At 39.3% G+C, this 15712-nt stretch overlaps 1 protein-coding gene across 2 annotated transcripts in view; it reads right to left on the reverse strand.

The window, feature by feature from the left end:
- The window catches only part of SLC16A12 (solute carrier family 16 member 12), a 34139-nt gene that overhangs the window by 14008 nt on the left and 4419 nt on the right, over window positions 1-15712 (reverse strand). Inside the window, exon 1 of one of the 2 annotated variants that reach the window (XM_056494791.1) lies at window positions 8895-9051. The exons of the other annotated variant lie outside the window; for it this stretch is intronic. The gene's annotated coding sequence lies outside the window, so the exon portion shown is untranslated. Of the gene's footprint in view, window positions 1-8894; window positions 9052-15712 lie in introns of those variants that run through there. 2 annotated transcript variants of the gene reach the window in all.

Below are 15712 nucleotides of genomic sequence, written 5' to 3' on the forward strand. Positions count from 1 at the left end.
CAAGAGGATCAACAGACTTTTTGAAAACAAAATCTTTGATAGTGTTCTGACTCAAAAAGTGTAATCCTAATCTATCTGATTGTCTTTCAAAGCCAAAGAATTGCAGCTGATCATACAGAATATGATCAAGCCCTATGTGCTAGCACAACTCACTCCATAAATGAAAACACAAAATCCCTGGTGCAGCTTTCAAAGATAGGGGTGTATTGGGTTTGCATGGTCTGGTTTTTGGCAGTGGGAGGCCTACAGGGGTGGCTTCTGTGAGAAGCTGCTAGAAGCTTCCTTCACATCCAGCAGAGCCAAAGTGCAAAAGCCAAGGGCTGTGTTTTCATATAAGGCATTCCCTGGAAGTGAACACTGTTCATAACCTTGCAGCAAAACGTGTGCTTGTCAACATTTTGGAACAGTGAGTTATGCTGCCCATGTTTGAAACAATATCCTTGAAAAATATCAGTGAATAAAAATATCCACAAAAGGTGCCAAAACTATATTATACTGCCATCCAGTTACACAAGCTAAACTAGCAAACAAGGTTTTCCCTTGTATTCCTCAAGTAACATGTGTTTTTCCTTCTGCACTAATCATTGTGTATCACACACTTTACTTTAGGCCAAAACTGTTGTCTCATATTTGGAAATAAAAACTACTGTCCTATTTTCTCTCTTCATGTAATAAACTCTGCTAATATTTATTTATAATTAAATATTTGTAAAAACCTTTCTAATAATTTAGAGCCCAAAGAAATTTCCACTACAAACATTAGAACACATACTAATGGTGTTTTATTATCTTCTCTTCCATTGTCACAGACATCTATTTGATCATAAGTTAAACTGTATTATAAGGCCTTTGCAAGAATATTCTGTATTTTTATGGAGTCTAGCACAATAGTGGTTTTCTCTGCACCACACAGTGCTATTGCAATATAACCCACACTAATGAACTAGAAGAGAGTTCAGGTATTATAAAAACTCTAATGACCTGACTTGCTTCTCACTTCTGTGGCTCTTTGGAGAGACACATAGTACTCTGCTCTGCCTGGTTATGGAAACCATTCCCTCTTTGTATGAAGAATAGGCCACATCTCAGATGGGACACATGACATGGCTAGAGTTTGGATTACCTATCAATGGCCACAGCTGTTCACAAAGATCAAACAAGAATTCATGGCCAGGGTCACTAGAGCAAAAAAACAAGCAAAAAAGCCTGGTATCTCATGGATAGATATTTCTCATGTGGATTCCATCCAGGCGACAGTTTTGCAGGGTTTATGTTACACTTTGAGTAAGTGGATGTGAACTAATCATTGATTTTTGATTTTTAACTGTTAAGGTCAATTGCAGCTTCAATGAAAGTATAGTTTCAGGCAACAGCTGCCTTGTGAAATACGTGCAAACACTGGATCAAGTTATCTGATGGCTAAGGCAGCAGTTACATGATTCTTCACGTGGCCACCACATTTTGCATCTAGCACTAAGGGCCTCAGGGTAGATTTATTGCATTATTGCAAGTTCAATAACTTATGTTCAAATGTCTGGATGACTGAACAGCCCATAAGAATCCATGAATTAACAGGGCACTCATAAAGTGCAAGTTATTTAGCTCAAGAGTTTCCTGGCAATCACAAGTAATATAGTTAGGTGGAGTTTGCATAAGCACATGATCCATCACAGAGGGATCCTGAGCTTTGAGACATACCACTGCAGCACATCTGCAGAGCCTTGGCTTCTTATTTTGGCTCTGAGCAGTATCTTTCATTGCCTCTTCCACAGGAATGAAGGGGTTTTTTTTTTTGTTTGGTTGGGGTTTTTTTAAAGTTCTGATTATTTAGGGTAGAGGGGGAACTTCCAGGATTGCCAGAATGGATAACAATAACCTTTCAATAAGCAGAAATATTCACAAAAATTTTCAGAGGAGTCAACAATCTCCACACACAGAGCCCTAATTATATTTAATGCACAAACAGCAGTAGCTGGGTGGCATGGCCTCAGCCTAGATCTCTGGTCCAACTTCCCAAGCAAGTTTCAGATCAGGGTTGAGACCCTAGTTGGCATTTTTAGCTGTACATTAACGTACTTGGGAAGAATTGATGACATATCAGGCTAAGTAAACATAGATTAGCTATTTGGTTACATGGTTACTTGCTGTTATTTTCCCAGAACCCTGCCAGCAAACATTTAATGAGGTTACAAGCAAGTGAAAACAACCATATTGTAAAAAATGCCTGGCCAACAGGAAAAGGCCACCCAGCCTCCCTATAGCAGATTACTGCAAACCTCACCTCCTTGACTCCCCACTTGCTTCAAGGAGTGCTGTGCCTTTCACAGCCACTGAACTAATAGCAAAGTTAAATAATTACCTTTCTTGTTGCTGCACATGTCTAAAAGCATTTATTTTGTCAACTGACAATTTCATTCAGAAGTTAGAAAGCTTCATTTGCTTACACCCCAATGCTGTTTTCTAAATATCTGTCTGGTGGATAGTACAGAATGTGGACTCTGCAAATGAAGTCCAACAGCAAGAAAGCATATTTTATCTGAGCAATCATGTCCCCCTTCCCAAATGGCAGTTTGCTCTCACATTGCATCTTTTTATTAACCTTTCTGGCATAGGATAAGACTCCTTTTGCAGATTTGCTCCACTGTAAGGCCTGGCAGCTTTGGCTGCTATTATAACATATCTCAGATGTACATGAAAGTTTCTTCTACATGAGACAGCTAAAGGAAAGCAGGGTTAAAATACACTCTCACAAAACAGTTGTCTACTTTGCTAGATAATTTTCACCCAAGCATTAAGTTAAAGTGCTTTGCTTGAGTTCAAAGAAGATGCAAGTGGGGTAAAGATGGTACAAATTCTGCTGATCCCTTAGAAAGCCTTAGTTACCCAATGTGCCCTGGCAACTCAAAAAACAGTGACTCTGTTCCCCCAAGTTAAAACAGGCAGGATAAATTACCTAGCAGTTACTTCAGCAGCTGTTTTGGAGAAGCCTAGAAAGAAAACAAGTGCTCCTGAGAACATTTCCCTCACTCAGCAAGCAGAAAGGAGTGGGTGAGGTTACTAAAAAGGCACTGCCACAGCCTTGCACCTCTTCACAAGGTCCTTTCTGCCAGGAAAAGGAGCACAAAACTCCACGGCAGCTTAGCAACAGCCAGCACAGCAACAGGAGCCACTGACCTTTTAAACAGCTCACAGCCAGCAGAGCACTCACTGCTCCCTCTGCCCACCCCTCCTGCCACCCTAGAGGTTTCCTTCTTTAAGGAAATTCGTTCAATAATTATATCACAGCAGTGTGAAGATGCAAAGCACTTGTGTGGCAAAGGACAGAGGAACAGCAGGTACAGTCACACTGGCCTGCCTGGGGACCAGGCACCTTGTTCACCTGCTCCATTTACAGTGTTGGTGTACCTGGCAACTCCCTCATCTCACAAAATACCACCTCCAGTGCCTGGCAGTTTGAGTGCTTTTTGAAAATGCTCCATTTGCAGAGGGGTGCATCTCCAGCCAGAGGAACAGGAATAAGGTGAGGTTTGTATCACAGCTGCCCCACAGCAGGAACACACAGATCCCAGACCATAGTGGGGGTCCCACTCCACTACTTTCTTATTCTTCACCCTATGCTGATTACACAAAATCAAAATGGCTCTGTGTGTTTAATGCCTTTGCAATTTATTTTGGAACTGCACGGAAGAATTCTGTGCAGTTTATCCCAGTGGAACTGGCTCAAATGTGTATTACCAGCATAAATAAGCACAGAATCCAACACTTACTTTTACCTGTTCCATAATGCAGAGATGTACATGTCAGAAGAATGACAATGAAACTTATCTAAAAATTTTCTTTCTACAGTGTGAGATACTTCCAAATAATTCAACTGTATGTGCCACTTGCTGCCTTTACCATGAAGATGGGGTGGGAGAGGCCTGAAAAACTTGTGACAGTCTCTGTGCCCAGAATGCCAGGACATGCTTCCAGAACAGGTTCATTCACACCAATGAATTTAAACTGTACTTTTCTGGTGAACAATAACACACACAGCTTTCAAAGTCACTTTAAAAACATTCGTGCAGAGGAATTTTATGAAGAACAAGTATAAAGCAGTTTAAGCCCAGCTGGAGAAGATTCATTAATGCATGAAAGGTAACAGAACTGCATAAATTTACTACATTTAACCTATGCATCTAGCTCTAGGGCAGTTGAATATCTTTTTGTATTTACTGTATTCACATAGCTCTAGGACAGATCTTCTTTCTTGTTCTTGATTGCACCAAATATTATTTCTAGGCATTTGCTACATTCATGTTCACCTCTTGTTTTAATACTCTCTTGCTTTCTGTTCCCTTTGACTGCTGGATCTTTAATGAAATGAAAAATAAACAAAGTAAAGAACTATGAATAAAAGAGACAACAGAAAGGGCATGGTGTGAGTATCAAAGACAGAAGAGGAGGAGAGAAGAAGGAAAAATCTAGCTAACAGAAATATGTATGTTTTGTGGGACAGTAGAGCATCAGATTAAATATTTTACAGGTCTTGAAAGAGTTAATTTCTTTTGTCTGTCTTGAAGGGTCAAGGATGACCACATCTGACCACTGACCAGAGTCCGTCCCAGAAGTTTGCTAGCTACCTTAACTTACACAATAGAGCAATAGATTTAAATGGATTTAAATGGGACATGGTGTTTCATATGAGCACAGGAGATGCAGACAGCTGCAAACCCTCTACTGACTGGTTTGTTAGCAGAAAAGGAGGTACTTTTTTTAGTTTTTTTTCCCGTTAGGAAAAAAACAAGACACTTTTTCAGCTTCTTTTTCTTCCCCTTATTCCCACACTAGGAATTGCATACCATAGTAGGCACTATAGCCAGCATTCTGGCAGGCAGTTAAATCCTAAATTGTTCTTAAATACATGGAAAATAAAGACTTCAATACTGCACAGCTCTTGGGATGCAAACACTATTTCTAATCTAATCTATTTTCTCCACTCAACAGCTGTCCCATTCTGCACCCTGAGTTAGCTATTTAACTCAAAAAGAACAGCTTGTTTTGATTTCAGCAGTCTATTTATCAAGAATTACATGATTATGACTTTGACTTGTTTAAAAACAACCCAAGAGGTTCTTTGCAGCCCTATGTACCTAAATAAAAATACTCCATTGAGCATCTTAAGGCTGTCACTCTATATTGTCAGCTTTTTTTTCTGTTTAAATATGTGTCTGTCCAGTCTCTAGACAAAAACAAAGTTTATGTTTTTCTGAAAAGAATGGCTGATGAATCCGTGGAAATACTCCTTGTGTGAGCAAGTAATCTTGCAGATTATGAGGAACTTTACAAGCAGGGTACACATTCAGCCTCTCAGCCCTCCATAAAATCAGTATCTCTCCAGCACATTAAAAATGGTTAAAAAAATAATTGCTTACCTGAAAGTTAATTTAGGGAATTGTACAAGAATCAAAGTGAGCAAACAAATATCTAAAAAAATCCCAAAACAAAATTAAAATCCAACCTGACTTTTAATTGCTACCATAACACTAAAACAAGAAGCACATTAAGACACATTGTAGTAAGTGCCTCATATTTTTCCAGTTTTTTTTATCCATAATATTCCTGAATAAATCTGGATGTTTTATTTTGGAAGTGTGTAACCACTTTTATACATTTAAGGAGGGATTTCCCTATGATACCAAATAAAAGCAACATTAATAATCTATTTGTATTGCAGTAGCACTTCGGGACTTCTAATCAGAGAGCAGTGCCCATCAGAGGGCTGGGCATCATACAAACAGCTCATAAAGCTGCCCTCCATCCAAAATACATCCAAATAGAGGAGATGAAATGTGTAACAGCCCAGCTTATTAACTCCTATCACTGTGCTGAAGAGCAAATGTTCTTTGTTTGCTCCAGCTAATGCACATGAGGGAGGGGGGTGCTGGAGACAGGCTGGAGCAGTGTGGAAAGCAGCTGGCAGAGAATGGAGGTGCCAGAGAGGGGCATAGGTGAGTGGGGTGACACCAAAGAAGGGCAAGAGTTTAGAAGACTCTCTTTTTACCCAAAAGTAAAAAATACTCAGAGCTGAAACATGAAAAAGATGGCAGTAGGAAGAGCAGCACAGTGTTCATTAGCTGCTCCTGTGCCAAGCAGTCACTGGGAAAGGAAGGGCCATGCTTGCCTCCCACAGCAATCACTTTGCCACACTGGTCTTTAGTTTGTCAAAGTTGCCAGAAACTGGTAAATCAAATGGTGCAGCTGGAGCCACAGCAGGAGTAGTTACTGCTGGAAATGAGAAATACAATGTGAGCATCCCTTGTCTCTTAAAACCATTGTGTGGGACTTAGAGAAAACCAACAGCCTTGACAGAAGGGGTCCACAGAAAAAGGTTAAGCAAATGATAGTGGAACCCCCTTGACTCTTTTACCTGGCTTCTGGCTAGGTTAGTCCTTAAATAATGCAGTTTAACTACAGAGGGTAAAAAACATGAAGGAATATTTTGTATGAAAACACCTTTGCAGAGAAAGCTTGACTTTAACTTAACTCCACCTAAAAATGTTTTTTTTTTTTTTTTTCTGATTGACACTCTTAAGGGCTTTTAAACAGGCATGCTTCTCACCATTTAATTTCTCACTGTGATTAAAAGGACAGAGACAAAGATAATTTTCCTTGAGTTCATGGTTGTTACTGAAATCTGAGCTGAGACTGCCAGTGAGCACACCCTTAGCAAGGCTGTGGTCACACATGTTGTATTTATTATGTCAACATACATATATCTCAGAAATCTCTGATATTTGCAATTTTTCTAATATCTTTCAATTTTTCAATATTCCTACATTTTCCTAATGTGGAAACAGGTAGTGGGAAGACAGTAGTTTCTGGAAGGGTTTTTTAATTTACTTATATTACATTTATCTGTTACTTCTGAGTTTTATAAATATTTCTTCACACACTTCTCATTTACTCTTAAGCTTAAATATATGATAGTACAATAATTTTTCTGAGTCATTCCTATCTTTTCAAGGACCTGTGCACTTCTCTGGATCAGGCACTTATTAGTGTCCTCTTATATCCTTAAAAAAATGTTAACATCAGACCATAATTGTTTGGAAATTCTGAAAGAGATTTTAATCAAAATGGTGTTCAAGTGACACTTTTCCCACATCTGGTATAAAATTTTTTCCATCTTCAGGACAATCTTGCCCTGAGAAAGAATGCCACTGCAAAGCTGCAATGGAGCATGTGAGAATAGCACTTCTTTTTCAGACCATTACATAGTCAGTCTGTGGAAATCACTACTCCCTCCTTTCTTCACTTATTCTGCACCCCAAATTCTACTTTGGTGATAAGGATCCAAAAATTACCTTTGTTAGGTTAGCTGGAGATGACCTGGTGAATCATATAACAAGCAAATGCTGCTCTGGTCCCTCCAGCTGTGCCTGGGTAAAACTGAGGGGCTGGAAACATGGAGACATGTCCCTGAATGTACCTGGAAATGCCAAGGGCACCCAAAAGCTGTGGCTGCTGCCAGCTTCTGTGTCTCTAGGAAACGAGTGCAGATGAACACCAGCCCCAGCACATGTCCTCAGTGGGGAGTCCCAGCCTGGGGAAGCACTGACAGCCCTTCTGCAGAGTCCTGGCAGAGGGGACACCCAGCCCAAACTCCTGCTCAGCAGAGGAGATCCAGGCAAGCAGGGAGCAGGGCCAGGGGACACTGGTATGCCCTCACCCAGAAGTCTCAGTGACATGCTTAGAGAACTTGTACCTGTACTTGGAGCTCTTTCACTGTTATCACCTTTTCAGCCTTTCTGTTTATGGAAAAACCTTGTTCAAGCTGTGCAAAACTAATTTGGTTTATAATGTCCTTGATGTGCCATGCTGGGTTTTAGTGAGATGCACTTAAACAAAGACATATTTTCCCCATGTTCTTGAAGAGTTCAGAGCCCAAGTGGAATTGTTGGGTTTTTAACAATTCACACAGAAAAATACTTTTCACAGTTCATTTTCAAGATGTGAACCTCACACAAGTGTGATCTAAAAGGAAAGGAGATGACCTACAGAACAAGCTATCCAGAATATTGTTTCTATTCATCTGATGGTTTAGGGCTGCTTTTAGCATCAATTCATCATCTTCAATGTGCAATATTTGCCAAAGCTAATCAGGCATGGAAAGATAAGGCAGGTTATTTCCTTTTGTTCACACAAGCTTATATTCTGAAACAAAGCTATTAGGATACTTGATGCCATGCATGCTCTTCTAATGGACAATATGCACCATATGATAGCAAACTGCTACTGTGACTATTATTTGTCTTGGGAGGTTTTCAGCTGAAATCTTAAACTCTGTAAAAATTTCAGATAGCCCTACTATCATGTCAGAGCCACAGATTATTTTTCCTTTAATGATGCTATTATATAATCATTGTATATGGTAATTGTGCATTAAGATAATCCCTGGCAGGAACAGAAAATGTAGAAAAGGTAGAAAAGTCTCTAAATACTGGACAGACAACTGTTTAAGACAAAAAACCAGGATGTCTGTCACTTCCTGAAACAGACTTCTGAAAGCAGCTGCTGATGAATGTGGTTTTACAGGGTTAGGTACTTCTGAGAAGTCATTGCACTAATCACATAAAAAAGCAAAATATAATATATTACAATAGATCCATAGGTACATTCCAATGAACAGATCTCTGCACAAGTAGGCTCAGGTGTGTCACTGCACAAACCCTTCAGAAAGCAACAAAAGGGAAGCTGCTAAGTTGGGAAGGAAACATTAAATATTGAAAGGAAAGACAAGGAAACAGATGGAAGTCAAGAGGAAATCTTTTAGCATGCCCTACAAAATACATCTCTGACCAGGAAGAATGCATTTGACAGCAGGCACATAGGGAAAATATGCATCTACTCACAAGGAGCTGTTTTGGTGAAATCACATGCTGGAGGTTAACAAACAACTGAGGTGTCTGGGGCAGATCAGCACATTCTTCATGCTCAGTCTTCCACTCAGCCTCACAGAGCCATACATGTTTCAGCTAGATCCCTGCTTATACTGTATTTTAGTTTCTAGGAAAACTTTAAAGCTTTGAGAGAAGTGCCCCATGTTCCCTTTGCTGAGTGAATACTGGTGCAGCTGCTCGATTACATCATTTTCAGAAATTATCAGCAGGAACTTTCCATGATACTTGAGGGTGTACCCCTGCTAGACAGTTTCTAAATTTTATTTTAAAGAACATTTCTCTTCAGAGAATGTTTTTGCTTTGGTAAGAGAAACACACACACCAAAAAATCACCCTTAAGTATGTTTTACCATTGCTCTCCAGATTTCTGTTTTAATTCTTTTAGAAATTAGTCTCCATTTTCATTCTCTCTGGTGTTCCCATACATATCCTTAGCTTGTATCCTCTGAGCTCCACAGACACACAGAACTGTCAGCAAGCAGAATGCTGCAGTAAGTGCTCAAACAAGTCTGTGATGGAGATGTGATTGGAAATAACATTTGAATAAATATCTGACCACAAGAAGCACAGGATTATCTTAACTCACAAAAAGCATGAGACCAAGGGCTTTGCACCAAGGGACTCAAGGGTGCCTCTGGCAGGAAAACAAACCTGCAAGTAGTGAGGGCAGAAATTTTACAGAAGGGAAGTTTGAGGTACTCTAGCAGTAAATGAGACAGTATGTAAAAAAAACAGGAAACCACTTTCCCCAGATTGTATCACATTTGTCTTTTCTCTTCAACATCTACAGTGTAAAGCCAGACAGCTACAAAAGGAGAAGAGCCCATCTGGAGGAGCAAGACAAGATGTTAAGCAGTCATCTTGTTAAATGTTTGACAGCAGTGATAAGAGAGCCCATAAAAGGTGACATTTTAAAGTACTCAAAAAGGGAAAGAAAGAAAGAGGCTGATGTTATCTAAGAAAAATAACATAGAAATTTATGTAAGAACTGGTTATAAAAACATTGGTAAAAATTCTCTGTTTCTTCTTCCTAATAAACCTAGTCCTAATTAGAGCAGCTGAATATTTACAACCCCAGAACCAGCACAGCCAGCCAAATCTCCCATAAAACACCCAAAGGCTCCTATGAGCAAACTCTCAAATGGAAACACTTCAGAATCAAATTATGCAGCCTCTGCCTTTTCATATGATCCTACAGGCCAACTTGCTGCCCATTTTTCGTAGCTCCTTGAACCACTGAATTGGAAAGTTTATAAAAACAAAAACCTGGCTAAAAAATTCAGGAATAGATTGTGGAACTAAGTGTAGGCTTTCAACCTGGTACCATGCTCCAGGATGTACTCCCTATGAGTTATAAGAAAATTTAAAAAAAAATAAAATAATAAAAAAATAGTTCTGGCTTTTCACTCTCAGCTTCATTATCTACATTACTGGTCAAGGAGCCATGGTGAAGAAATGCATTTGCTACCTGTATAGACTGGATATATGAATATATAAATATCATTTGGTCAAAGTCTCACTACATGTCAGGTTGGGAACACAAGAACAAGATTTAAAGGGATGACCCAACAGTTATCCTCTTATCCTGCTATTCCAGCCAACCTTGTAATTGTGTCTTACCTAGATCTTGTTATCAATAATCCTTTTAGTGGGATCAGTTTCACTTTAAACAGCTTATTACATGGATGAAAAAAAGGAGTAAAAATAACTCAGAAATTATCAGAAAGCAAAAATTTCTAAACCCAATGTTCATATATTGATGCACAGAGGATGATATTCCTTAAAATCTTTTCATTGTGAAGTTAATTTTTTTCTGTAAAAATGAACAGGTCCTAGTGGTTTCTTCAAGAACATCTTCTATATACAATGAAAATTCACCCCCTAGAGGGAATAAACTATAACTATCAAGATAGTATTATTTAAATTGCATCTTCTGAATTACCTGAAAGAATACCTTGGAGCATCCCAAAGAAGACTTGTTACAGGAAATTGTTGGTTAACCCATAAATTCACTGGCACCTTAATAACACAGGGATAATCTTGATCTCATGCTAAAATTGATAAACAAAAACTAAGGTCAAATTAAATTATTATTTTGTTTTTAGTGACAAAGTCTCTCACTGAGTTAAGTTTCCATTTCCAATTAAGTATCACTGGTGTATCTTGGGACCCTGAAAAACATTGCAAAGATGTTGGCAGCAACACCTGCCTATGAACCTACCCAAAAAAACTCTGTTGCTTGCTTCAAATTCTTCATCATTAGGTAACTTTCCTTCTTGAGTGGCATTTCACATTAGGGAAAGTTGCATTTAATAAATTTTAAATTGCTACGAAGTTCTAAATTCATCTGAAGCAAAAACAGAATCCCAAGAAACTTTTAATGAGTCCACAAGTATCAGCAGACTTCCCTTTCCTCCTCCACTGCCACCCTAAAACACACTCCACAGGTTTCACACACTGTCCTGTCTGTCACCACCTTCACATCCTCTGTTTCTTTCCCCACACAGATTTTATTTGGTGCATTGGTGCCAACCACACAGATCTCTCCTGTCAGGAGGCACTGATACACTGACAACAGCATTTAATGCTTGCTGTATTCTCTAGAAGCAATAAAAGCAAGGGATTTTTTATTTTCTAGGAGCTGCTTTGTGTACCAAGTTTTCACAGCTGTCACCCAAGCTGACACCTGTCACTCCTTCAGTCCTGCCCAGTAAAGGAGTGTTCTGCAAAGAACCTCTGCTGATATGCCCAGGATGCCCATGCAAGACCTCTCATCTGAAATACTTTACAAACCTGTGCTTTCTGGCAAACTTGCAAACTAACAAGTGTCATTTTACCATCAGTCATGTGTGGGCTGATTTTATGAGCTTGCACCATAAGCCAAATGAAGAATTACATCATATGGATTGTAACCCCTCAAAGACTTCTCTCTCCTCCATTAACTTCATTAAAAATAGACCAGCTGTGTGGGATAATTCTATTTATTCTTTCCAACTTGCTACTCCATCAGGCTAAATTGAATGGGCACAGAAAGAACTCTGACCACAAACAAGAGATGAAACACTGGCTTCATGAAGAGCAGAGGATGGTGGACCAGGCACAGCTCATCCTAGATTTCCCATTCTCACTTGCACTGCTTTCCTCTACTGTCCTGCCTACTCTACATCTGGAATCCAAATTTAACCAGAATGGAAACTGTTCAGAGCTCTGATCTGTGCTGTGCCCCACAGAGCTAAACTGGCTCCAGAAATAACAGTGTTTGCTTCTGCAGGAAGCTGGCTCTGGCTGGGATTCACAGGGATGCCTCTGCTAACAAAGCATTTTTGCCTTGCCAATTTGCATCACAGCCACGTGCCAACCTGCAAAAATGAAAATTAAATTTGACCAATTTAATTGTTCTCCAACTGCATCCTGTTTTGGCTGCCTGGGTTTTCACGTATTTAGGGTGGAAGCCAGGTCCTTCAATACATAATGACAGAAACTGAATACTTTTGCTGAGAGTTTCAGGGTCCTTTGTGATCAGCTGTGATGCCACATTCAACACATTGTTCATCCAATACTAATTTTTCTGCTGTCATCAAATTGTATTTTATGGCAGCTGCATTTCTCAAATTAAATATTTGGGCCACTTTCAATTCAAAATACCAGATGTACAGAGAAATAGTCTGAAGTGATTTAGATGAGGAAACAAAAAATTTGTTAATTCTATACTTAACACTGAAAACAGCTTTTGTACAAAAAGCTCCAGCTGCTATTGAAGCACAGTATTGATACTGGTCAAGTGGAGAAACTCCTGATCTTTGTATTAACTCAGTCCTTTCTAGAGGGAAAGTGCTGCTCCTCTCAGCTGATTTCCACTCCAATATTCTCTCTGTCCAAGGAGAACTATTTTCAGTCCCTTTAAAAATGCACTTTGGATTTCTGCTGGTGTTATCACACTGTAGCTGCCCCAAGGACTATTCAGAGTAAAGAAAGAAAGAAAAATTATTTTAAAAGTTTAGAAAGAGAGCAAAAGGGAGTCAACAGACAGAGGGCACTTTATGGAGAAGCTTCCCAAATGGTCTTTAATCAAAACAAATAGTGTTGTCTTGTTAGATGAAGCAGGTCAGATAGAGCATCTTTCAAGCTTTTTTGGAAGAAAGTTTTATTTGAGGAGATGCTTTCATGAAAGCAGTGTTGCCAAGAGATAGTCTACATGGAGAGAGCTCTCCAGGAAAGTGTGGCAGCAAGGACATGATTGTGGTCAGCATAGATAGGAAGTGGTTTGTTATCCAAACTGACAGGATTGCATCTGGAAGGCTGCAATGTTTAAAAACAAACAAACTAAAAAGCAAAGTACCAGAAAGGTTTGTTTCTTTAAAAAACTGAAAAATGGCTGCCTATGAGAAGTGTTAACAACAACATATTCAAATGGCAATAGCACATATTCAAATGGCAATAGCACATCAAAGCAATTCTTCAAGGGCCACCTCAGACCAGCCAGCCCATATGATGAAAAGGGAAACCTTTATTCCCATCAAGTTCAGTGCAGTAACTCATTTTAAAACCTGCTGTGGATATTTATTGGACACTGAGGCACACAGGCAAGGCTGAATGTGATGCCTCTGGCCCAGGAAATTTCATGCTCAATAGCTGAGGGACTGGATTCAGCATTTCAGTGACAGAAAGATGAAGCTGGCACTTGCCTTGAATGTGGAACCATTCTGGGTTTGACTCTCATTTCAGGCATTCCTTTCCCTATTCTCTTCATGACTTCTATTGGAAATTAAGATGAGCTTGAAGGGCTGATTACAGGGGCTTCTGGAGGAGAGGAATAAACACAAATATTCTGGTACCTTTGGGAATGCATAGGAGAAACACAGAACATGGAATCCATGCTCCACTGCAGTACCAGCCAAAGAAGACAGAGCAGAGAGGAGCTGGGACAGTGACCAGAGAAGGAGCACAGCCCTGCTCTGCCCCTTCTCAGCTGAGCAGGTTGCCTGAACAAGCTCCAATGACTCCTCTGCCAGAGGAGCTTGATACTGTCAAACACAACAGCTTGGTGAGATAAGACCTACAGCAGACAAGAGGAGGCACTGGACTGTTTAGTCTACAGACTAAATTAAGGACTTGTGTGAGGTCTTCAAGAAGCTCTCAAAGCCAACCTAGTTTAAGATGTGTTTATAATGAACACTCTCAGCCATGACTTATCAGATACCAAAGCAGCCCCCAAAACACTGTGGCCAGCAGGAAAACCATTTGAAATCAGGAGATGTTAACTAGGAAACAGCACCACAGACTCTAAGAAACCCCTAGAGAGGCAGGGGAAAGATCCCACTTCCCACATTTGCATTTCACATCTGGGAAATGTGAGTAATTACATCAGCATTTAGAGAAATCCAGAAATAGCAGGAAGGAAGGAAACTTTGAGTTTAAAATAAAAAGAGTGAAAGACAGGAGACTGTTTTCATCTTGAACAAAAGGAGAGAAAAATGTCAGCACTATCCTGCTGAGGATGAGGTGTTAAATTCCAACTCCAAAAATACTTCCAGGTCCCATTCAGAAAGAGGAATGCAGGAATTCTGTGATTGCAAATTAAAGCATATTCTCTGTTCTGATACTCAAAATCTGCCTCTAGGACCTTCTACAATATCTGGGAATTAGCTTTCATTTTTCAAATATTTGAAGAAAATGTTTTCTTCTATTTGTTTTCTCTCAGGAGTTTTGCTATTGACATAGCAATTGAGAACTGAAATTTCTTTTACTATATTTTCATCTGCACTCTCACCTAATGCTTCAAACAGATTTGAGAGAAGATTTCAATCATTAGTACACTGTTACCCCAGAAGAAATGGAGTATAAATGGTGTGTGTAGGCAAGTACACTGGCAGCCTGTGACAAAAGTTGAGGATTCCCTGAAGTTTGGTCACATCTCTTGGCAAGATATTGCAATAATTTTGATGGTATCCCAGTCACTCACAGATTGCACAAGAAACTTGGAGAGCTGGATAGAAAAAAGTGGCAAATGGGTTCTCCATAATCCACCTGCCAGTAGGTTAAAAGAACAAATATGTACATTATAAATAAATATCCACATATGGTCTAGGGTTTCCCATGATCATTATTTCTGGACAATTATGACAACCCTTTGGTAGCAACTAATGTGTTTACCATTCAGAAAGCATTCAAGGACAGTATTCCCCAGAAACTGAATGGATGCTAGTGACAATGAGAACAGTTAAAGAAAATAATTTTTAATAGTAAAAGGAGCCCAGATTATTTCCCATGTCTTGTTTTTACATTAATTTTTAAACCTATCTACTTAAATAGCATTACCCAACTCACAAGTTGACACAGAATGTAAGCCTGATTCCTGGTGTATAAGTATACAAGTGTGGGTGTGCAGCCCTTACATAGACCAGACATATAACACACATTAAAAAATACAGTTTCTTCATTTTTCTCTTGTTAGCATCATGCTCTGTGACAGCATTCACACTAAAGCCCAGAAAATCATGATACAATAAAACACCAAAAAAGGAAAAAGACCAACACTTTTCAGTGCAAACCAGTAATGCTGTCTAAAAGTAAACACTAAAGTCTCTTCATTTACTGCTTTTTCATCAAAGAAAACAAGCAAAAATGAATAGATATGACACATAAACCAAATAAGAACAAAAAATGCTCTTCCTTTTTCTTTTAAGTCAAGTAAAAGCAGCAAGTATATCTTGGTTTGTGGGTAACTTGTAGTTGTCCAACAGTGAACTGCAGCTGAGAAAAAACTCCTC

This window comes from Oenanthe melanoleuca, chromosome 6 (assembly GCF_029582105.1).
Source record: "Oenanthe melanoleuca isolate GR-GAL-2019-014 chromosome 6, OMel1.0, whole genome shotgun sequence".
Taxonomy (NCBI): Eukaryota; Metazoa; Chordata; class Aves; order Passeriformes; family Muscicapidae; genus Oenanthe; species Oenanthe melanoleuca.